General features: G+C 45.6%; 1 long non-coding RNA gene across 3 annotated transcripts in view; it reads left to right on the forward strand.

Annotated features, from left to right (window-relative positions):
* The window catches only part of LOC114234697 (uncharacterized), a 110191-nt gene that overhangs the window by 60905 nt on the left and 23841 nt on the right, over window positions 1-25445 (forward strand). For all 3 annotated transcript variants that reach the window (XR_008554595.1, XR_008554596.1, XR_008554594.1), the window contains exon 4: window positions 1945-2061. This is a non-coding gene — a long non-coding RNA (uncharacterized LOC114234697). The remainder of the gene's footprint in view (window positions 1-1944; window positions 2062-25445) is intronic.

Below are 25445 nucleotides of genomic sequence, written 5' to 3' on the forward strand. Positions count from 1 at the left end.
CGAGAGAGAAGGAGAAGCATCAGTGTGAGAGAGAAACATCAATCTGTTGCCTTCTGTATATGTCCTACCCGGGGATCAAACCCACAACCCAGTATGTGCCCTGACCAGGAATCAAACCAGCAACCTTTCGGTGCACAGGATGACGCTCAACCAACTGAGCTACTCAAGCCGAGCAAGATAGCATTTCTCAGCAGCGTATAATCATTGATGATTAAAGTGATGACTTAAATAAGCCAGAAAAGTTTATAACACACTCAGCTCAATTATTTACGAAAGTAGGGAAATGCAAATCGTCACTGAGATTCATATTTTCTTTAATCCAGAGTTTACTGCCCCACAGGGACTTGTCTGCTATATGTAAGTTCTTTTTTCCTCTCTCTTCATGTGGGTTATTTCTGTCATCTTTTGGGTTTTAACTTAATGTTATTTCCTCCAGGAATTCCTCCCTCAGTTTCTGGGCAATGTTAGGTCCTTCTATTATATGTGCTCTCATTGTACACTACACATTTCTTTTATGGTTTATTCAGTCTTAATTATAGAAATTTCTATATTTCTTTTTCAGTATTTATCAATATCAGTAGGCTATGCACTCCATTAACCATATTTGTTTTAGTCATTGCTGTGTTGCCCAGTGAACGTGATGTCAGTAAATAATTTTTAAAATAAATAATTGTCAAACTAAAAAGCACTCTCAAAGTGTTGCCAATTATCTACAAAACTTTGGTCTTAATACAAATGTGGAGTGCGACTGAGTTTCTTGTGGATGCTCTTATTTCTTCTTGGATCATAACCCAGTGTGCATGATAAATATATGCTGGGTGAACGATGCTGTACAACAGTAAATTACTCTGGTTCTTTTCCCTGAGAACCAGTGGTTCTTAGCACCCGAGACTTGACAGTAACTAAATATTTGCACATTTTAATTTCAATTTACAATTTTAATTACAAACAGGCAATTTAAAAAAAATATTGGAAGATTCTAAATCTTGACAAATGGATCAATTGTACAAATGTAAGACAAAGCAACAGTATGTGCTTAAATTAATTAGCCACCTTAAACCCCGAAGTGTGCCCCATTTTACTTTTTTTTTTTAATTATAAACCCTCCCCAGACTCAAACTGATGCCCCAACAGGAAGCTGGCCTGTTCTATAACTCACGATAGGCATGTGTGGTGCAAGAGACAACACTGTTTCAGTTGGGAGGAAAAACAAAGGTTGTGTTTAAGGTAATGGAAAAGTAGGAATCCGAAACAATTTGCTCATCAATCAAAACACTGGGAATTTTGAAAAAAGGAGACTTCTCGTTAACAGGCTTTTCACCTGGGGCTCATTAGTGGTGAAAGTGGTTCTTTCTCCAGTTTCTAACTAATGTGTGGCTGGGAGTCGGGCCAGGTGTTCCTTCTACTGATTTCCACTTGGAGCAACTTTATCTGGAAACCGCCCTCTTCAGGGCACACAAATGCAACCTGCTCTTGGGTCCATTGGATCAGCTCTGTCTCAATGTGGTCCTAGACCTAGAGGAGCAGCTGGTAACACAAGCTGAGAACCCTACATTCTTTTCTTTTTTTTCCTTTTCTTTTCTTTTCTTTTCTTTTTCTTTCCTCTTTTCTTTCCTTTCCTTTCCTTTCCTTTCCTTTCCTTTCCTTTCCTTTCCTTTCCTTTCCTTTCCTTTCCTTTCTTTCCTTTTCTTTTCTTTTCTTTTCCTTTTCTTTTCTTTTCTTTCCTTTTTTGCCTGCTTGTTTTTTGTTCATGGGATTTGGAGCTATCTGAATTTTAAAAAGTGGGGTTTTTAGGTTGTCTTGCCATTACAAAGGATTAAACAAGAGAATGTTCTCATAGTCATTTTGACAAATTTGTTGAGCAATTAGAAAATTAGGATAATATTTTTAAGTGAAAAATTTTAAGTTTACTAGTACAAACAAGATCCCTCTGTCTTCCACCAGGTTTCAGCGAGAGAACTGTGTGTGGAGGAGGAACTTGCCCAGATCCACTTGACTTCCCTTCTAGAAGGTTCTTCATGGTTTCCCAAGCTCGAGAGGACTTCAGATCTCCCTTACCTGGTGAGAAATGCCTTGACACGTTCCTTTACTTAGTGGAAGGACTTCCTCCTTAAGTCACTGTACACTGGGCGCTGGAAGCTAAGGGTGTGGAGCTGACCAGACCCCACTTGTCCACGCGCTTGCGGGGTTTATGACATGCCAGATACGTGGGAATCCTCTGGGCTAACGTGCTTGGTGAGCCATTAAGAAAATAGAAGTTTTAATGGTTTGGGGAAATGGGAAACAAGTCCCGAAACTATTGTAAGGGGAAGACAACTATGAGTCCAGTGTAAAGAAGGAGTCCGAGAAAGGCAGAGTGGAAGAAGTCAAAGCAAGTAATGGCAGAATGAACACAGTGTGGAAGGGGCGGGGCCGTGACTGCCATTTGTCTCTGAATTAGACCAGGAGAGTTTCATTCATGGGACAGAGAATAGTCCTGGATGTTTAGAGGAGGACATGGGCTCCCATCTTCTTGGAGAAAGTGTAAAGGTGGTTCTCAAGATCACTATACAACTGCAAGGATATTAGTTATCTACTTTATATATTAGATTATATCTAACAGTCTAATTAGATGTTAAACTGACCACATCCTGATACATGTCGGGAGCAAATATATTGATGTGTAATCATTGACCTCCAGTGTCTCCTTTAAAAGAAGGTAACATTTTCACTTGGAAGTACATGCACCACATTCTGGAAACAGAGCCTCTGACTCCTGGTAGCAAGGAGAACCAGCGCCTCAGTTGGTTCATCTTACTTGCACTGTAGTTTCCAGACAGGAGTGGACAGCCTCCCCAGTGCGGCCTTCTCTGGGGTGCTGACTCACACGGCTGCCCTCATTTCGAGGCAGAGCTGAGAAGGGTCCCCCAGCTGTGCTGTGCTCCCTGCTCACCGTCAGGACAGGGCGTGGTTCCATGTCTAAGGTGACTCTGTTCTTGAAAAGGACTTTTCTCTGACGTCACTTTTAATGGGTTCAAAAAACTCTTGGAGAATGGATAGCTACTACCCAGGTACATCTTTGGACAAGAGGTAGAAATCACATATAACTTACATATGTTACATTATATGTGTCACAGCTACGGCACTCACTGCATGCTCCCTGCTGTTCCCCATGACTCTGTGCTGTGTGCAGTGTCACAGCTATAGCACACAGCTCCCACACACACTCTGCAGGCTCAGCACCAGGTTACCATGGCCTTTCCTGTGGTGTCACTGCTGTTTCTAGTCCTGGAACCCCTGCGTCTCTTTAGCTTCTGTATTTCTCCAGGTTTGGTTTTTGGGGAGAGAGGTGGCTGTGTGTTTAGCATCTTGAAAATAACAAGAAATGGGAAAAGGATTTCTAACCTGTACCTCTGAGGGAGGTCTCTATATGCTGCCCAGTCTCACAGGGACTCTGTGTCCTTCTGGCTGCGTAGCTCAAGTCTCCAACAGTGACAGCATCAACATTCCCATGAGCAGCCATTTCTTCTGTAACGCTACTTCCATTCCACCCAAATTTCACTTCTAGCACTGTCACTTTGTGGGTGTTTTATTTTACTTTCGTATTTGTTGACCATTTCCCTCTTCTAATTATTCATCTATGTAAATGTCACAGGGTTTTATCACTAGGAGACAAGGAGACAACACAAATACATGCTTCTCTATTCGTGCATGAACTTTGTAACTGATGCACAGTGACCAATCACAACAGCCTTTGAAAGAAGCAACATGATTGGTCATTGACCATGATGTGCATCTGTTACTTACGTAGTGATATTTGGACTGAAGAGCTAGCAGCAAAGTCTGTACTGTATGTTACTCACTCACCGTTAATAGAACTTGGAAAGTGAAATTTGAGCCTGTTGTTGGAGGATTGTTGTTATTTAAGTAAATCATGGTAACTGAAATTCATGGACTTTGGAATACTGTAAAATTTAAGTTTACAAGCAATATCCCTCTGAACTTTGTAACTGATGCATAGTGACCAATCACAATAGCCTTTGAAAGAAGCGACACGATTGGTCATTGACCATGGTGTAATAAAGCCAGTCATTTGACAACTAGATGAGTGTGGTGGCCACTTACATCTCTGCTCGGGGAAGCGCTTCCCAGGAGCTGCTCCTAGCCAGCGATGGACTGTGGCACAGGTACGAAGACCCACTCCTGACAGATGGGTGACTTTGCCTCAAGGACTCCCATTGGCCTTGCTGACATGTTTTAGAACTGCTCCGTAGTCTGTGGCACTTCTCCTTCCGTCCTCTCTCCTTCATAGCGGTCTCCCTGGCGTCGTGATCCAAAGGCTCTCCCCACCTCCTGCAGCTCTTTCTCTTGCTGACATTTCCCTCAATAAATCTCTTGCACGTCCAATCTCATTTTGGCATCTGCTTCTCTGAACGAATACAGATAATCCTGAGAGTGAGCCAACAAAAAGGGGTGGTGTGGAGATTTGGGTCTGTCATCACATGCAGGTGAAGAGAATGCCATCATGAGTGGTAGAGTGGTATGCGGGGTACAGATTTCTCAGATGGTGACCTAGAAAAATGTCCCGATGAAATAGCATGTTTACAGATGTGGTGATTTGAGTCAGCGGGTGATTGCTGAGTTGTCCAGGTGCCCACAGAGGGAGGCTGAGAATTCAAGGGCAATTCCCAAGCAGTTGCAGGCTCATGAGGAGAGATCCTCCCTTTCCTGCTGGAAGGCAGAGCAGCTGAGCAGAGACCGCTGACCTCCTAGACTCATGGAGCCCCGGGCCTGCCTTGTCCAAGTCAGAGCCCCGATTCACAAAACCTGGGACCTAGGTGGTTGCCTCCGAGGATTTGGGCTCTGCAGAACCCCCAAACCTGCAGGGCTTGTGGCAGTGGCCCCCTCCCCTGGTGCAGGTGGCACCCAATGCTGGAAGACACCCGCTCCTCTGGCTGTCAGTGGACAACCAGTCAGCTGTCGACCGCATGGTATTTTCTGTCTAGTAGGAAAGACAGGAAATAATGAGAACATGGGAGCTGTGGAAAGCAAAGGAGGGAAATCCAATTCAGTCTTGACCAGAGGAGGGGCAGAGAGAATGCAGAGACTGCTCAGAGCAGGTCCGGCCTAGAGTGGGGCGTGGACTTTGGGTGGAAGAGGACGATTGGCCTGGGAAAGAGGAGAGAAGAGATACTACCCAGAAGGCACAGCTGAGCAGAGACGTGGCGGAGGCCTTGGAAAACGGCACCTCCCGGAGCTGCGATCAGCTTAGTGTGTCTGAAGTGTAGGAGCCACAGAGGAGAGGGGAACCTCGTGTGTTATGAAGAGAGGGCAGCTTTTGTGAGACAGGTTGTAAGTGGCCCCAGGAGGGTTGCATCCAGAGAGGAGGGTGAACTATGTGCGTCTGTGTACCCTGGTGGCTGTGTGGGAGATGGACCAGGGGGGTGATGGGTTTGAGATGGGATTATAAGGAAGGCTGGGAGCAGGCGGGGGCAGGGGGGTCTTGGAAGGGAACCATGTGAGAAAAAAATGAAAGTTTGAGCAAACACATGGGCAGGGAGAAGGAGATAAGATGCATTTCAGAAAGTCTTAGAAGTAGAGGAATAGGACTGGGTGTGGACGAGATGAGAAGGGAGAGTAGAATAGAATGGTCCTCAAGCCTCTGTAGTCTGGATTATGTCAGTTTTCACTCATCATTTTGTCCTTGAAGCCTGGCACGTCAGAGTTAATGTTTGTTTTATGAATGACTAAGCTGCAGTTGAATCTTTTTTTTTTCCCCCTAGAATCTTATTACTGATTTATGGACAATAGCTTTGTATAGATTTGGCTTTACAATTAGATTTGGTTATTAGGATAGTCAATTTTTAAAAATAATCATGTTGCTTTCCTGCAGCTGCTGTAACAAATTACCATAAATTGATGACTTAAAATAACAGAAATCTCTCACCTCCTGGAGGCCAGAAGTCCCAAATCAAGCGTCTGCAGGGATGTGGTTCCTCTGAATGCTCCTGGGGAGACTCGGTTCCTTGCCTCTTCCAGCTTCCAGTAGCTGCACGTGTCTCTTGGCTCATGAGGGCATCACTTCTCCTCTGTGCGTCTGGCTCAGGGCCACATCCCTCCAGCCTCTGCCTCTGTCTTCACATGGTCTCCTCCTCTCCTGTCCACTTGTTTCCTCTGCATCTCTCTTATAAGGGTAATTGGCACTGGATTTGGGGCCCACCCAGATAACCCAGGGTGACTTCCTCTTAACCTAATCACATCTTCAAAGGTTCTTTTGACAAATAAGGCCACATCCACAGGTCCCCTGGATGTGCCCCAGATGTATCCTTCAGGGGAGGGGCATCATTCAACCCATGAAACAATTGTCTATTCTCAAGGACCAATGTCATTGTAGCATCATATACACCAAAGTAGTTAGCTTTGCTTTATTTTAGTTGGCAGCAGAAATGACATTGTTACTTTTTAATAAAAACACAATGTAAACTTTCTTTCTGTGATTAGATGGAGTTAGAAATGTAAATAGACTTGCCATTTGCCTTCCTAAACTGTTTGTGGACATTGTGTAGGTGGTTTAGAGAATTCAGCCAAGTTGAATTCACTGGATTTCTATCTGAATCCTGGTTCTTAGGATGACATTTTTTAGTAGGAAAGCCAACTTTTAGCTTCTGTTTATAGAAGATCTTTTCCAATCAACGTTTATTGTAATAATTGAAAGAGAATGACTCTAGAAAGCTTCTTGCAGAAGCCAAAGGGAAATAAAAAGTGACAAAACTCATTTAAAATTGTTATAAAAACTTACAGCTGTGGACAAAGGACAGTTTTGTAATAAAGGCTCTTTAAAGACCCAGTGGTGTTATCACTGCCCATGGACAACGCTGAGCTTAGTGGAACTTGGCTTTAGGAGAACCAGCGCTGACTGAAGGGAACGCCACGGTGTTCTTAGGAATTAGAATCTATACGTTTTGGGAGGACTTGTTTTGTTTTGCTTTCCAGTAGAATTAGGAAGTTGTTCCATAGGAGCTGCATAAAAGATTGAAATTTATTTTCAATACTGTTACAACCATTATTTGATGTTTCAAACTTGGAAGTCCAAAGCACAATAGGAAAGATTTCGTGTGGGAGACGTGGTTTTGGGTATTTGGGACATATGGAGATGGATCAGATCCCTTCCCGAAGTTCCCCCGGGATTGTCTGAGAGTGAGATTAAATCTTTTTATATCTGTATTTTTATTTGTTAATGAGACATGGAAAATAGCATTAACGAGAACTGAAAACGTCATTTAACGATTGGGCGGGATTCGATTGATAATGGAGAAGAGTTTTGTCTTTATCCCAAATGATTCTCTAGGAATTCCGTAGTGAGCCCCATCCAGATGCTTCATAAAAGCCATCGCTATAATGAATTAGATGGAAATCTGAGTCCTTCATCTGGTGTATTTTGACCCCAGCTGGTAGCAGGACGGTGACCCAAGGCAAGAATTTCCAGAAGTACTAAATACAATTGGAATAGCAGCAACAGATATGAGTCTCAGCTGTCATGATATCAGGTTGTCACTCTCCTCCAGCCTGTGCTGCATGAGCAACACACAGCCCTGTGAGATGCTTCTCTAGCTGGGATCCCCAGCATCCAAATTCCTTCTTGCATAACAGAAAAAGAACCTGGAAAATGTGTTGGGAAGTGAGAGTCAGGATGGCAAACCTGCAATCCAGTTCCCCAGGAATTTTTCCGACGTGGGTGGCTAGCAGTGTGGCGCGGACAATGAAGTCAGACCAGCCGCGGGTCACAGAGGGACAGTTAAAAGACACCCAGCAGCTGTTCCCATTTCTCCTGAGGCCAGGGGAGGAAATGGGCTCACCCTGGAGGGGGGATTTAGACTGGCATATGAAAGGATTTCTGGCTGAAGGTAAAGTTTTCTCACAAACAGCACAATCTCATCTCCTGCTCCTGTTGTTTAAAAACATAAAGTCTGGTGTCTTCTGTCAGCCGGTTAGAGACCAGAAGTCCCCCGAGTCCCGGGGACCCACAGATGACTCCTTTTAATATCTCAGAAAGCCTAATTATACAAATTAAACATTTAAGCCCAAGGCGTTGAATAGACAAGTAAAAATGTTCTTTTGAAAACCTTCTGACTGAAATTATACCAACTGAGTATTATCTCACATTGCTCAGACATACTCATTTGTATTTTTAAATATTTTTTTTATTGTTGATAGCATTACAGATATCTCCTAGGCCCTACCCACCCCCAGGTCTTCACTACCTATTGCCCATGTCCATGGGCTATGCATATAAGTATATAAGTTATTTGGTTTATCTCTTCTCCTCCCCTCAGCCCCACATCCAGGTATATCAGTTTGTTCCATGCCTCCATGCTTTGGATCTTAATTGACCAACTCATTTGTATTTTAATAAATATTTTTTATGTCTAAAAGTGGAGAACTAGTTGCTATCTAATTTTTATAATTTGTTTCCTGGTCAAAATTATATCAAAACTTGGGTGTAGTGGGAGAGAAAGGAAATATTAAAAAGAGGCTCTTGGTGGCAAAAAGGCAGGATCCATTTCTTTAGAAGGGAAAGCAGGATGTATTAAGAAACTGGATTTAGCGTTCCGATACCTCTGAGTTAGAAGTCTATAACTCTTTACCTATTGTCCCCAAGCATTTTCCTAGCCTTGCTAAGCCTTTCCTTTGCTCACTCTAAAATAACAATACTCAGCTTGTAGACTGTGACTATTACATAAGAAGATACATGCAAAACTAGATTTGAAGATCTCTGGTTCTGAGCAAGATGGAAGCATAGAGATAAATTTTCTAGGAAGGATATCAACAAGTACATGGATTCATGCAATGAAAGGAGGAGAAATGTCAAATGGGCTTTAAAATTACAATCATGTCCTGGCTGGCTTGGCTCAGTGGATAGAGCGTTGGCCTGCGGACTAAATGTTCCCAGGTTTGATTCCAGTCAAGGGCACATGCCTGGGTTGCAGGCTTGGTCCCTGGTGTGGGGCATGCAGGAGGCAGCCAATCGATGATTCTCTCTCATCATTGATGTTTCTATCTCTCTCTCCCTCTCCCTTCCTCTCTGAAATCAATAGAAATATAATTGAAAAAATAAAATAAAATAACAGTCATATCACTGCTGCCTCTTTAACATGCATGCATGGCTCAGGTTTTCCTCACTACATAAAAGGAAGGGACGCATTTACAAAAACACAAGCAGTAAAATGGAGAGCTTTCCCGAGTGATGGCGATTTTATTTTATTTTATTTTATTTTATTTTATTTTTTTTGGTTGTCTCTGCCTTCTCAGTTATTGGTAATTTTATTATTATTATTTTTTAATCGTCACCCAAGGATATGTCCATTGAATTTTTTTTTTTTTTAGAGAGAGAAGAAGGGAAAGAGAGAGAAACATCGATCAGTTGCCTCCCCTACATGTCCCAACAGGGGATGGCACTCGTAACCTAGGTATGAGCCTTGACTCTTCAGTGCACCACAGATGATGCTCCAACCAACTGAGCCGCCCAGCCAGGGCTGGCGATTTTATTAATGCAGTTTTAACACAGTTGATTATATATCCAGCTCATTCATTATTTATGGGATCTATGTGTTATTATTCCCTCGTTGATTTTTCGAGTCTCAAACATTCTTTAACCCAGTGGAGAATCAGTGATGTAGTTCTTAGGGGCTGCTGTCCATGTTTCTCGTTTTCTTTGGGCATTGTGCTACCAGCTCCCTCATAGAGGAGACAGCTGGGCCCCCATGTCTGTGTTAGACCACGTCCTTTGATTGCTTTCCTGCCTCTCTTATTCCCGTGCAGGTGATATTTTGCCTTTTCCACTCTGAAGGCTACCCAGGTGCTTTTCTGGCAAGGATGAGTAAGAGTGGAGACCTCAGCTCCAACTAGAAAGGGCACACGGGGGCCACCTATATATGGCAGCAATTTAGGAGGCTGGGAGCAACCCAGAGCAGACACCTGTGTTGGTAGTGTCAGCCTAGTTTCCAAGGAGCATCTTACCTGGAACCTCTCTCCTGCTTTCCTACTGGCGATTTACCACCTTAACCATCAGCTGTATATTTTACCTCTTTATTGGATAACTCAAAAGTAGACCCAGATGGTGTCAGTGAGCTGGATACGTGGTAATGATGAATATCAGTCCATGGCAAGATTAACTTATAGGCTTTTAAAAAAAAATAATAAGAAAAAAACCTCTAATGTTTTGAAGTAATACACACAAAAAATGTCTAATATGGAATGGCTGAATGCTTTTTTTTTAAAAAAAAAAAGCAAATCAGAAAATAATAGTGTGGTTGCATAATGGTGATGAAGTTTGGAAGGAATTATCTTTTTGAGGTAAATTTATAAGAAAGGTTGGAGCATTTCTTTGAAAAGAAAGAGTTGCATAGAAATAATGAAGTACGCCATGCCCCTGTATTAGGCAAGAATTCCCGAGGGTCTGAAATGTTCATCCTCAGACGTTTACACTTGAAAGATAAACTCAAGCTGTGTGTTTTCCCTGCGGGCCTGGCTCAGCCATTAGAAGGCCAACCGTGGACTCAAAGGCCAGGACTCCCAGCCTGACCAAAGCTCATCTCCCAAGTTCTATTAGGACTTGCCTTGAAATGCAATTAGGCCGCGGGCAGGCATCTTCCGGTGTACGGTTACGGAGAGTGCGGGCTGCGCCCGCGTGGGCCACGGCAGCAGGAAGCCCCGCGCTGTTTGCTGAGCAGGGAAAGGTAGCTGGGCTGGATCACACAGTTAACATTTAAATACACTCAGCCACACACCTCCTAAAGGCCCTCCCGGCCACCTGGGTGGAGACGCCCCCCTGACATGACAGGCCAGTGCCGGGAACGCCTTCCCAGGCGCCGCACTCTTGATTTGAAGAGCCTCTGTCTTTTTTTTTTCTTTCTTTCTTCCTTCTGTTTTTTTCCTCACTTCTGATGTAGATTAAAGTCTGCACTCACGGCTCCCTCCACTAGTTTAAGGATATGTGATCCTTCAGGATTTATCCATTATTGGCTCTGTTTACCCAAGGGAAAATTAAGTGCAGGGCCTCCGAACAGGGAGCGCTTTAATACGCGGATGCACACGCTGATCTCTGACAGATGTTGGTCCCTGGGAACACCAGAAGGGGAGCTACGTCACCCGCTTGGGAAGCTGCTTGTGCAAACCCGCTGCGCCTGCAGGTGCCCGGGCAGCGTGGCCGAGCGGCCGCGGTGCTGAGAAACATGCCTGGCGCGGGGGCCGCTCCCACACACACGGTTTTCTCACACATGCCCAGCCAGCTGGCAGCACTCTGAGCAGCACTGCCTCTAGGAAAAAGAGGGGACCTTCGGGGTTCAGATTTTAGGTATATATTTATTTCTGGGCTTTCGAGTTTAACTTCGTGTTTCCTACAAAATGAAAAATCTTACTTGTATTTGTCACCAGGTCTTTAGATTTTTAAGTCTACCCAGGTATAGACGTTTTCTCAGGCTAAACTGAACATTAGGTGGATAAAATGTAAAGTGACTTTTGTGCATGTAAGATGGGAAGTAGCATGAGAGAGAGAGAGAGAGAGAGAGAGAGAGTGTGTGTGTGTGTGTGTGGTCTTGTGTATATTTGAGGTAGAAGAAAGCCCTGCAGGCAGGTTTTGGTAAAAACTCTCTGTTTCTGATTTAACTTTTTCTGTTTGCTGTTTACAGGAGGCCCTTAGGACTGAGGCGACTGTCGTCTTTGTGACAGTACAGCTTTTCTGTGGTGCTTTGTGAGGGGTGTGTGTGTGTGCGCGAAATGTGTGTGTGTGAGATGTGTGTGTGAGGTGTGTATGTGTGTGTGTGAAATGTGTGTGTGTGAGATGTGTGTGTGAGGTGTGCATGCGAGGTGTGCGTGTGAGGTGTGTGTGTGTGAGGTGTGCGTGTGAGGTGCATGTATGTGTGTATGTGTGCATGTGAGGTGTGCGTGTGTGTGAGATGTGTGTGTGAGATGTGTGTGTGAGGTGTGTGTGTGAGGTGTGTGTATGTGTATGTGTGAAATGTGTATGTGTGAGATGTGTGTGTGATGTGTGCATGCGAGGTGAGCGTGTGAGGTATGTGTGTGTGAGATGTGTGTGAGGTGTGTGTGTGAGGTGTGTGCGTGAGGTGTGCGTGAGGTGTGTGTGTGTGAGGTGTGCGTGTGAAGTGTGTGTGTGAGGTGTGCGTGTGAGGTGTGTGTATGTGTGTGTGTGTGTGTGTGTGAAATGTGTGCGTGTGAGGTGTGCGTGTGAGGTGCAGACTGCCTGAAAGTGCCTTTTGAGGGCCTGGCTCTCTTATCCACCTGGGTGCACCCTTTACTAGAATGGTGCCTGTTATACTGAGGTGCCCAGGCTCCCAGAAGGCACACCCCTGCCCCACCCTATGTCATTGTTTCTGTGTATCTTATTCCAAAAGGGGAAGAAACCCTTCATGGGAATCCACGGCCCTGAGACTTTGTGCGAGAACTTTAGGAAAACGTGCTTTAGGTTGTGTGTGGACACTCCTGTGTTCTCAACCCACCCATTGCTGAGAGTGTAAATCACCACCCACATCTTATCTGATGCAGGCACCCTCCCCGATGGCTGCCTTTATAGTCTTGAGCTCTCATCATGAAGAGCAGCAGCCTTGGAACCAGCGGGCCCGGGTTCAAATCCAGACTCTGCCGTTCCCTGGATAACCTTGGTGTGGGCATTCAACTTCAATGAGTGTGAAGAACTTGGAGCAAGGCCTGACGTCTATCCTGTACTCACTACATAGTAATTTTCACACCTTAGTACTGAGTTTCCTCCAGTGACTCAGAACATGGCGCTGTCATGGGTTGGGGCTCTCTGAGGCCCAGCTCTCCTCCCTGCCTGCCCAGCCTGGATCTGACTGTCCATCTCACTCCCCTCCCAGCTCTGCTGCCCCACCCTGACCCCTCTCCCTACTCTCACATCTCCACTCAGATTCTTCCTGGAGCCTATCGCCCACTCCACCTCGGTGGTGTAACTTCAGCGGCTGCCAGGCCGTTTCTACAGTTTTAACTGAATCAAGTTCCACTCCACTGAGTATCTGTGCTGTGGAAGGCACTGTGCTTGGTGCCTGGTCACAACAGTGAACACAACATCTCTGTGCTTGTGTAGTTCGTGTCCTAGCAAGAGGAACAGAGAATTATCAGCACGGACATTTACTCGGGTGTCAGGTTTCTGGCTCACCCAGATTTCCTTAGGGTTGTGAGGTAGGCACCACAATAACCTCCATCTAAGGAATGTTCCTCCCTGTATGTCCTCTGATGCCCTAGAGCCAGGACCGCATCCTGTTTAAGCAGGAACCATCATACAGGCTGTGTTCTTCCTTCCAGAAACGTGTCCGCACTGCATGCAGTGTTACAGGGTTGAGCTGGACTGGCATAGGTCCATCCGCTTCCTAGGACATCGCCTCCCAACAGCCCTGGAAATCCTGGGGCCGGAGAAGAGGCAGTTCAGCACCATGGCATTAGGCTCAGGCTTTGGAGTCCCACTGAACTGCTTACCAGCAGAACAACCATTGACAAGTTACTTCATCTCTCACAGCCTCAGTCTTCTCTTCTCCATAATGGGACACTACAGGATGGGCAAATACAACCGTAAACCTACTTTTACCCAGCCCTGAATGAGTATTCAGCTTTGTGAAGATTAAATTAGATTATACAGACTAGATTTGACACAGGACAAAACAAACTATAACTAGTGTTTAAAGGGAATGACCTCAGCTAGCTTTTGCAGGGACATTCATGACAGCAATACTGGGACTCCTTTGTGGTTCTTCTTACACCGGGTGGTAAAATTTTCAAATATTTTCTCCTAATAATTGACCAGTGGTATCTCCCACTGCATCATGGTAACTAAAGCTCTCCAAGTTTGCCTATATGAAAGCAATGTCATGGTGGGGGGTCTCTGTTATCACTCCGGTGGCATTCACCAGTATATCACAAGCAGGCGGAGGTCCTTCACCAAAATGTCCCATCCTCTCAGTCCTCAGCATTTTCCCTTGAGCCACATGTGACTGCTGACTTTCCCATCCAGCCCATCCACATCGGTGCCTAAGTTCCAATGTAGCAGTTATAGCTCTCCCCCCCCTACCCCCGCTCCCCACTAGCCCATCCAACCAGCATCTCAGACTGAAAGTGAACGTGGCCTTATTGTAGAAATAAACTTGAAGCTCCTAAAATTAATTGCAAAGAGCAATTTCTAAATTCCAGAGCCAAATTATTATTAAGAAATCACTTTTAACAAAATTTATAGATTATTGTGATTAATTAATAGTTTTAAATTGCTATTCTGATCAAGTTCACCAGTCAGAGATTTGTGTAAATCAAAACAGTTCACATCTGTGGGAGGCAACGTTTTCATAAGTAAGACACAGTGAAGTCTATAATCTGTGAAATCTCTTTAGCCCACGTGGGTCTTTTGTGGCCTTCGTTCATGGAGATTGTGTGAAACAGAGCACACATGTTTCAGTAGTGACTGTAGCCCCACTGAGAAAAGGAGTTGTGTCTGTAAAAAACATTCTTATGCCCGGCTGCGTGGCTCAGTGTTTGAGCATCAGCCTATGAACCAGGAGGTCACGGTTCAACTCTGGTCAGGGCACATGCCCCGGTTTCATATTCGATCCCCAGTGGGGGGCATGCAAGAAGCAATCAGTCAATGATTCTCTCTCATCATTTATGTTTCTATCTCTCTCTACCTCTCCCTTTCTCTCTGAAATAAATAAAAATATTTATTTTTTAAAAGAATCTTCTATATGTGAGGAAAGACGAGAAGGGGTAGACCAGAGGGCATCACTTAACAGAAGAGAAGGTAGCACTGTCTTCTCCTGGAACAGTGGAGTGCACTCACCCCTCTTTAATTTGGCCCCCAGAGCAGTTGTGTGCCATCAGCTTCCCATCCCAGTGTTCTCAAGGAGAAAGGAAGGATGGCCATGGGGATGGGTTTATTCCAGGGCACTCATGCCTGATATGCTACTTGTTCTAGGCAGAACACTTTGTAGGGTCTTTACCCGAATGTAAGGACCCAGGGGAAGGCAATATTGATGAGTAATCTTGGCAGTTAATTATTAGAAGGTGCAAGTTTTGTTCTGAATGTGAAAGTCAGCTTAGAGGGAGAGAAACGGTGGGATTCCTGAGGGGATGACAGTTGAGTTGGATTTTGAAGCACCAGCAGGAGTAGAAAGATAGCCAGCATAGCCCGTGGGGGCAGGTATTCTAAACATTGGGCACAGCACAGTAAATACAGACACCAAGGTGTCCCACTCCGAAAAGTAGTTCTGAGATGCTGCGACACTGAAAGTGGTTCAGTAGGACTAGAATGTAGGGTGAGGGGATGGGAGGTGAACCTGGAAACGGTAAAAACCAGACAAGAAAGAACTGTACTTAAGTCCCTAAGGACAGTATGATTTACTTAGTGAAGAAACCAATTGAAGATTTTAAGCAGAAAAGTCACATTGTTATGTTTTTGTGATAGAATGATGACTTTGGGGGAGTAGGAATGCATCTAATTGAAGCTAGACTTGAGAAGACCCCGCAATGCTACTTCCAGGTATTCATACCATTGAAAATTCCTCACATGCATGTAAGAGACACAGGCAAAGAGATTCATTACAGCCTCCTCTGCAATAGCAAAAAATCAGAAATCATCCAAATACTTAGCATCAAAGGATCAAATCTGTCTAATGCTGCAGAGTCCCATGAATACACGAATTAGCACAATTATGTGGCATAAATGTAATCTTTTTATGGCAGCATAGACTGACTTTAAAATAATAATGTTGAACAAAAAAAAAACACTGGAAAAGTAAACATTTTGGTATGGTATCTTTATGTAAATTTATAAAACACTCACAGACACAAATAACATCTGAATGCATATGTGTGTAAGCTGTAAGTAAAATTTTGAATGAGCTAGACACTCACACACCAATGTCATGGTGATGGTTGCCTGAGGAGAAGGGCTGGGAAAGAAGTGGGGTTGAATAAGGATGGTGAATAAAAGAATTTCTAGCTTTATCTGAAATGCAATATCTCTTTTTGTTTTCAAATGAGATTATAGGATTATATTATATATGTAAATTTCTTAAGGGCATAGTTAAGAAAAAAAGTCTGATAGCAAATATCACTCACTGTTAATAGGTTTTAATTCTGGGTTGTGGGTGTTTGTTAAATTATACTCTACTAGAGGCCTGGTGCACAAAATTCATGCACTGTGGGGGGGGGGCGGTGTCCCTCAGCACAGCCTGCACCCTCTCCAATCTGGGACCCCTCGGGGGATGTCTGATTGCCGGCAGTTGGACAACCCTCACACAATCTGGGACTGCTGGCTCCTAACCACTCGCCTGCCTGCCTGCCTGATTGCCCCTAACTGCTTCTGCCTGCCAGCCTGATTACCCCCTAACCACTCCCCTGCCGGCCTGATTGACACCTAACTGCTCCCCTGCCAGCTGATCACCCCCAACTGCCCTCCCCTGCCAGCCATCTTGTGACAATGTGGGGTGGCCATCTTGTGATGATGTGGGTGCAGCCATCTTGTGATGATGTCAGGGCGGCCATCTTGTGAGGGTGTGAGGGTCAATTTGCATATTACCTCTTTATTATATAGGATATAAAAGGCTAATATGCAAAGTGTCCCCTTGGGAGTTCGACTGGGAGTCTGGGAGTTCGATTGCTCGCTATGACATGCACTGACCACCAGAGAGCAGCAGCACAGAACGAAGGAAGGCCCCAGCCAGCAGCCAGCAGCTGGGGAAGGAAGGCCCCGGCCGGCAGCCGGTAGGCCCCGATTGGCCCTGATCGCCGGCCAGGCCTAGGGACCCTACCTGTGCATGAATTTTGTGCACCAGGCCTCTAGTAAGTAAGTGTAGGATGTGTGTGTGTGTGTGTGTGTGTGTGTGTGTGCATGTGTGCGCGCGTGTGTGTGAAAGAGCCGTAGCCAGAGAAGTGTGAGTGCCCTCAGAGTCTGATGACTAAAACCAAGGGACATGAAAGTTCAATAAGCATTGTCAACAAGGTCAAGATTACCACCAGAAGAATTGAGCCAGTTTGTAAATTGGCGGGTCCTTGGTGGCCATGGTGGGGTGCTTCCGGCCCAGTGAGGTGAGCAGAAGTTGTGTGGCAGTTATTGAGTGAGTGAAGGTGAAGTAGAGGTGACACGAGTTCCCTGTTTCCAGAAGTTTGACCACGAAAGGGAAGAAACCATTGAACTGGTACCCAGAGAGTATATGGATTTAATGTAGATGGCTGTTACTTTTAAGAGTCGGGAAACTTGATGTTCACCTGAAACAGGAAAAATACAATAAAGAAGACATGGTGAAGGTGTGGGAGACGAGAGGGCTCTGGATAGAGATTTAATGCGCCTGGAGAACTGTGATTGGAGGAAATGGAGGAAGCATGGGTCGAGGTCAGACCATAGAAGGCTCAGGGATCTGGGCTTCATTCAGGGAATAGGAGAGATAACTATACACTTTATTTTGCAGAATGACACACAAATACTTTCCATTTCAAATGTTTTATTCTTTCCAAACAAAAATGGAAGGCAAATTTTCTTTGCTCATTTGCCCCTGTATTGGCTAGATCACAAATAGGGAAGTTGCCGTTGACTCGACCACACTCTTGGTTGAGAAAGGAGGGAGTGTAAACCATGGTTGTGTAGGAGCAAGGTGAGTAAGAAAGCTCTGCTCATGGTGATCTGGGGTCTGCAGGTAATGGTGGTGTTCACACCTTACCCATCCTCTTCACACTGACCTGTGAGCTATCCTCACACTTAATAAACGATTTAAAATCAAGAATTCATTTATCTGCCAGCTTATCTGTGCTAAATATTACTAACTGTTCATATTATTGATTATTGCTTTTGACATTTACTCACCAAACCCTTTTATTCTCAAAGAAAATTTTTTTTTCTGGTGAGTTTTTCATCATTTTTCCTGTTTCTTGGGTCTCTGAGTAAAGAACCATCTTGAATTAACAGATGTCATGATGTTACATGATTGGAATCAGATTAAAAATGTAACAATTTGAGGATAAACTCAACAGTGATACCACAGAAAATCATAGATTTTTATTTATGTTTTAGCACAAAGGAAAAGAAGTGAAGCAGAGATTTTTAGGAGACCCACAGAGCTAGCCCTGTCTCTTTGGATGTCCTGTGGAATTTTGCTAATTTGGGTTGCTATTTCGGCTATCTTTCTACCAAGGAGGTTTATTAATTTACTCGTGGCCCGGGGCATGAAATTCGTGGGGGGGTGGGGAGGGGCGTTCTCTTAGCCCAGCCTGCACCCTCTCTGATCGGACATCCCTCTCGCAATTTGGGACCGCTGGCTCCTAACTGCTCACCTACCTGCCTGCCTGATCACCCCAAACCTCTCTGCCTGCCTGATCACCCCTAACTGCCTCTGCCTGCCTGCCTGCCTGATCACCCCTAACTGCCCTCCCTTGCCAGCTTGATCTCGCCCCCAACTGCCCTCCCCTGCCAGCCTGATCTCGCCCCCAACTGCCCTCCCCTGCCAGCCTGATCTTGCCCCCAATTGCCCTCCCCTGCCGGCCTGATCTTGCCCCTAAATGCTCCCTTATGCCAGCCTGATCGCCCCTAACTGCCCTCCCCTGCCGACCTGACCTTGCCCCCAACTGCCTTCCCCTGCTGGCTTGATCTTGCCCCTAGGCAGCCATTGGCTCCTCACAGTTCACCCAGATTTGGTTCTGATTGGTCAATTTCTATGCTAGTCAGTGTCAAAAGCTCCGCCTCCTAGGCAGCCATTGGCTTCTTGCACTCAGATTTGGTTCTGATTGGTTGGTTTCTATGCCAGTCAACGTCAAAAGCTCCACCTCCTAGGCAGCCATCTTGTGATGATGTTATGGAGTGAGGGTCAATTTGCATATTACCTCTTTATTATATAGGATTAGTGAATGATGGAAACTTATACAGAGCTTCAAGGTGTTTGAAGTAGCCTTTTTGTCATAAGATAACCTGATTTGTATATTCTGAGAGCTCCCCATGAAGAAAACTACATGGATGCTGATGACAACAGCACTGCTAAGAAAGGACTGCGCTCCCATTCTACCTGCTTGCCTAACAGCAGTTTCCGTTTGCAAAGCCTTGTATTGCTGCTCCTGAAAAGGAATGAAAGGGGAGGTGGAAGATAGGAGAGCAGCACAGTCCTCACTTAGGGGGCTTAACACTGGCCCAATATTTTTAAAAATAATCTGACTCCAGAACTTGAATGCAAAAAGTAAAAGTAAATCAGTCACATTTCAGTAAAGAAGTTATGCTGAGTTTGTAACTCACAAACTTATGAAGAACTAAGCTTCTGATACATTAATTTGTTTCAGCCAACACCCCTACTAAGCTGTGCACTATTTTCTTTGAGCAGACATATTGGTTTAAAGAAGCAGAAGTGGATAACAAATTACCCTTTTCTTTGGAAAGAGCTTTCATACCACATTATTATAGAGGAGGTCCGGTAGGTTGCATATTAGAAGTTTTTCTGATTGTTTTGATATATTTGATACAGAAATATTTTCTTTTTTTTTTCGTAAGAAATAAAGTTAATTATTGCAAAAAGTCTAATTAGTTAAGAAGGTTAAGGTATATTTTAATTTCAAATAAATCACTTTTTAGGAGGGATGGAGCAAAGGTGGCAAAGCCAGGAGTTATTATGCACAAAAGCACCATCTTGTGACCAGAGTGAGTAACTGCATGCTATTTTTGAAAAAGAAAAGCTTCTCAACCATCCTATATAGTAAAAGCCTAATATGCTAAGTTTCCAGTCGTCCAGTAGATTGTTCAACCAATCAAAGCGTAATATGCTAATGATATGCTAAGGCCACTCAACCCTTGCTATAACGTGCACTGACCACCAGGGGGCAGACAGTCTGACTGGTAGGTTAGCTTGCTGCTGGGGTCCAGCAGATTGGGACTGAGCCAGACCAGCCAGACACACCCTGAAGCCCTCCTGCAGCTGGCCAATCTCCCTCGTCCGTCCTTGGCTTGATCATGCACCGGTGGGGTCCCTTGGCCTGGTCTACACCCTCTCGCAATCCAGGATCTGTCAGGATATGTTGGAGAGCCGGTTTCGGCCCGATCCCGCAGGCCAGGCCAGGCCCGAATTTGGGCACTGGGCCTCTAATTTAACGTAATTAACCATTCATGACATAACATTTCCTCTGATTGAATGGCATAGTCATTAGAAATCCACTTGGAAACATTCAGCCAGGCATGTAATTGCTGGCTATTAGTACTTTTCTACTGCTGAAAAGGGCATTACATATAAAGTAAAACACTACAAAGTTAGGTTTGCATATATGGACATTATGTACTATTTTCTTATTTTTTATTTTATTTTTTTCCTAATCCTTACCCGAGGATATGTTTTTATTGATTTTTTTTTCCAGAGAGGGAGAAGGAGAGAGGGAAAGAGGAAGAGAGAGAGAAAGAGAGAGACAAAAACATAGATGTGTGAGAAAGAAACATGGATTGGTTGCCTCCTGCAAGCTCCTGACCAGGGATTGAACTCACAACCCAGGTATGTGCCCTGACTGGGAATCGAACCAACAACCTTTTGGTGTACATGACAACACTCCAGCTAACTGAGCCACCTGGTCAGGGCTATGTACTATTTCTTATGCAATACCATGGTTCTGTGTTGTTGCTTTATATTTAAAATACAGCTTACTAACAGCTAAGAAACAGATATCACCTAAGAGTCCATCTGGCTAAGTGAATTACCATTTTTTTAGGCCTGATTTTCATTCCCTACCTGCTGTACAATGTGCCTATTCAGCATGTTTCTACACATTTCCGTGGCTTAGAGAAGTGTCATTTTTATCATCAGGAGACATCCTGCTATTTATTAAGAAAATGGTGTCACAAACTAAATGTCCAACAACAGTGGAGTCTACACTAATAAAAGAGAAACATGCAAATTGACCATACCTCCCCTACACCCATAAGCCACGTCCACCAGCCAATCAGGAGCAAGTATGCAAATTAACCCAACCAAGATGGCTGCGGCCACGGAGGCTTGAGTTTCCCCGGCAATGGAGGAAGCCAAGCTTCCCGTCTGCTCTGGCCGGCCCTGGCCTCCGCTCAAGGCTACAAAGTTTCAATTATAGAAGTTAAATAAATCCCAACAAAAATGGCGGTGGCCACAGAGCTGGAGAGAGCAGGAGGCTTGAGTTGCCCCCAGCGATGGAGGAAGCCAAGCTTCCTGGCCAGCCCTGTCCTCTGCTCAAGGCTACAAAGTTTCAATTATAGAAGATAAATAAATCCCAGATACCAGGGCCTCCACTTGGGTCGCTGGGGGGCGTGGTCAGCCTGCAAACCACCACAGGCCCCTCGCCCAGGCCACCCCACACCCAAAGGGAATCCCACCCTGATCTGGGACACCCTTCAAGGCAAACCAGCCGGCCCCCACCCATGCACTAGGCCTCTATCCTATCTAATAAAAGAGTAATATGCAAATTGACCATCACTCCAACACACAAGATGGCTGCCCCCATGTGGACACAAGATGGCTGCCACAAGATGGCCAGCAGGGGAGGGAAGTTGGGAGGGACCAGGCCTGCAAGGGAGGGCAGTTGGGGGCGATCAAGCCTGCAGGGGAGGGCAGTTAGGGGTGACCAGGCCAGCAGAGGAGGGAAGTTGGGGGCAACCGGGCCTGCAGGGAAGGGCAGTTGGGGGGGACCCAGGCCTGCAGGGGAGGGCAGTTAGGGGTGACAAGGCTGGCAGGGGAGGGCAGTTAGGCATCAAACAGGCTGGCAGGGGAGCAGTTAGCCATCAAACAGGCTGGCAGGGGAGTTGTTAGGGGGTGATCAGGCTGGCAGGCAGAAGCGGTTAGGGGCAATCAGGTGAGCAGTTGGGAGCCAGCAGTCCTGGATTGTCAGAGGGATGTCCGACTGCCCATTTAGGCGGGATCGGGCCTAAACGGGCAGTCGGACATCCCTCGAAAGGTCCCAGATTGGAGAGGGTGCAGGCTGGGCTGAGGGACACACACCCCCCTGCACAAATTTTGTGCACCGGGCCTCTAGTGATTAAATAATATATAGCATATCTGTATACTGGACTACAGCATGAAGCAAGTTGTCTAAGAATATTTAATGGCACAGAAAAAAAAAATGCTTCTAGTATAATTTGGTGAAATTTTTTAAACCCTTATTACTATTTTAGTTTGATTTCTACAGAAAAAAATTTTAAAAAGAATTTTTATTTTTTTCATAGAAGAAATACTAGAATGATAAAGTCATTATTAATCATGGTTACTGGTGGGTCGGTGGTGGGGTTAGGGAATAAGTTTTTATTTTCTGTTTATCCTCATCTGTCTTTTCCAAAATTTTAGCTACTATTTTGTAAAATTGTATTACTGCTTTAGTTGTTCCCAGTCTCTGTATTCTTGCACTTCACCATGTGATTTTGTAGCTCTCCCAATACGAAGAAACATTTTGGCCACCCCTTATATTTGGGTTCACTCTTGTAACTTGCTTTGGTCAATGAAATGTTAGCAAGCATGTCGTTGTGAGCAAAGCCATGGACAGTGGCTTTGTGGTTTGGCTTGCCCCCTTGCTCCATGTCCATGAGAAGACTGGCCTAAGCTAGCCTGCTGGAGGAGGGTGACGCAGGCATGGAGCAGGCAAGCCGAGCCCAGCCCAGCCCAGCTGACCCCTGCCTCCCTGCAAGTCTTGGTCTGCGGCTGAGATTTTTGTGGTTGATTGTTATGCAGCATTATTGTCGCAGTAGCTACTCACTTTATTATTATCACAAGGAACATGCTATCTGTGCGATTTAAGACTCTCGTGTCCAGTATAACAGTGGAGTGGGAAAGAGGGACCCGGGGAGGAACAGATGTCCCCACAGGGTTAATCTCAGGGCTGCTCCCCACTCATTTGCATCGTCTTCTTAGATAACGAACGAGACCTTAACCACTTGGAAATCCGTAGTCCAGCTATGGTGATTGCAAGGCCTCTGGGTCAGCTCAACTCATTTCCGTGCTTTTCCTGGGAACTTTTCCTTTTAGTCATTAGTGGGGAAATTTATCAGGAATAATTCTTTGTCAAAGAAGTCACTGTATTATTTTTCAATTTTCTATGCTCCAGTTTCTACCCCACCCTTCTTTCTCTTTCTTTCCTCTCTCCTCCCATCTCCATGGTTTTATTACAACAGCAAAACACAACACAAAGAGGCAGCAGTTCTAGGGGGTTCTTTTCAAAGACCACTCCTTCGGTCCTTATAGTATAGGGCCATGTAACTACTTCTCCCCCAAAGGTGTTAATCTCATGTGCTGTCCTCTGGGATGGGGACACTAGTGCCTTTACAACCAGAACTTGACTATGTTGGCCAGTCCACTCCACTCACCTCACCCCAAAGCCAGCGGAGTGAGTGCGAAGGACTCAGAACTAAGGCGGTGTATCCAGAGTGGGCTTTGAGGGATCACTTCTCTCAGGGAGCCAGGTGTTGGGCTGGTCCTGGGTCCTCAGCAATGCACCCCATGCCCTTGATCCACAGAGGCAACTGGGAGCCACTCAGGACGGCACAGAGAAGCCGACACGGGACAGAAAAAGACAGCAAGCTCGTCAGGCGCCTTCGGACGGGCTGACACCACCTGGCCTCCTTTTTCCTCTTGCGCACTCAGCCCCAAAGGAGCGGGTGTGGGGAGGAAGTCACCCCCTTCACTCCAGGCCCCTCCAGCCTGTGCTGGTCCAGGGAGGAGAAAAGCTTGAAAAGAATGTGAGGGTCAAGTTTTAAAAAAGAAAACAACCAGAGTGCACTTTAAGAACAAAAAACTGTTTTAACAAATTGAAGTGACTTAAGAAGATGGACGTGGGCTCACGTCATTAAAACTGAAAATCAGCCAGAGTCGAGATTTGACAGAGCAAATGCTAGAAAACTAAAACCATTTCATGTTCAAACTCCAAGCCAGTTGAGGGAGCTTACTAACCCAGCTTCCTCATCTTACTAAACAGGGGACTCGGGTGGGAGGAAGAGGAGAAACACGGAGGGCGAGCTTTCTTTGACTGCCCTTGGCAAGATGGCGGGCCCCTGCTCTTCCCTGCCCCTCCATCTCTGTCCAGCCCCTTTCTGCACACCCTCGTCAGGACTTTGCTGGGTTTGTGGACCAGTTGCTTTCAGACAAGAGAGTCTCCAGCCAGGCGTCTTGTAGGAAGAATTCTCGGCCAGGTGGCTGAGGCCGTTGGGAAGAGGTGGTTGATGGCACAGCTGTGTTCCCAGTAAGGCCCCCTTCCCTCCTCGGGGCCCTCCTCTTGTAGGAATGTGTGTGTGGAGTGGGGGACGGAGGTGGGGGGGGGAGGGTTTGTCCTAGTTCTCCTAAAATGGTACCTTGGAATTCTGTAAACATGGAACCGGCGGGACTAAGCCCCTGTGTCCTCCTCAGTGGGCGGTAGTTATTTCCAGGGGAACAAGAAGCACTTCCTCCGTACCTCACACTGGCCTGTGTGAGTATGTAATTCCTATGAGTATAGCTCACCCTCACTGCCTCGCGTTTGTCCAACCAGACACATTATTGACCTACCACCTTGGACTTTTATAAAAAAAAAAATTAATTTGAGAGAGAGGAAGGGGGTGGGGAAGAGAGACACATCGACTTGTTGTTCCGCTCATTTATATATTCATTGGTTGACTTTCCTATGTGCCCTGACAAGGGATCTAACCTGCAGCCTTGACATATTGGGATGATGCTCTAACCAGCTGAGCTACCCTACCTGCCAGGGCTCATCTTGGACTTTTATTCCTACTGCTGCGGCCACTATGATAATGTTGTTTCTAAAATACCACCAGAGTGCCTACTCTGTACCCGGTCATTTAAGTCTCACTACAACATTTATGTCCATTTGACAGACAAGGAATCTTTGGTTTTGAGCACCTCTCTCCTCTCCAAGGTCAGAGCTCTAATGTTTCTCTTCTGACCTTGTGCCCTCTGAGGCAAGCTAGGGCCATCACAGCCACCCCCGCCCAGGAACCCAGGGCCTCCACTGACTACCTGCCTCACTTGCCAGAGAAATGACAGACAGGAAGTGATTTTCCAGAACCAGTTAAACACCTCCCAACAATGACTCTGAATCTTCTGTTGACAACAGCATGCAGACTACTTCTTCAGCGCAGACCAGATTGACTCCCTACTGTGCGGACAAGAGGTCTTCCATTTTGGTGCTTTGCCTCCCCTGCCTCTGTTAACCTAGGACCCCGCTGATGGGACCCCTCCTCTGCAGCTTTCTCCATGCATTGCCTCGCTTCCCTCCTGTGGCTCACCGTCCTGGTTGGTCCCCACTTCGGGTGACAATCAGAGAGGCCTTGGAACTGCTGGATGAGACCATGTGAAGTAGCCATGTTTGCAGGTCAAATGTCAAATGTCAGCTTGTTGGTCTGTGTTCACCCAGCCTCTCGCACTTACCAAACCCAAGCACAGGTTTGTGTTGTGTGAAATCAGCCACTGGGCATTTACTCAGAACTGTGT

Source organism: Eptesicus fuscus, chromosome 19 (assembly GCF_027574615.1).
Source record: "Eptesicus fuscus isolate TK198812 chromosome 19, DD_ASM_mEF_20220401, whole genome shotgun sequence".
Lineage (NCBI taxonomy): Eukaryota > Metazoa > Chordata > Mammalia > Chiroptera > Vespertilionidae > Eptesicus > Eptesicus fuscus.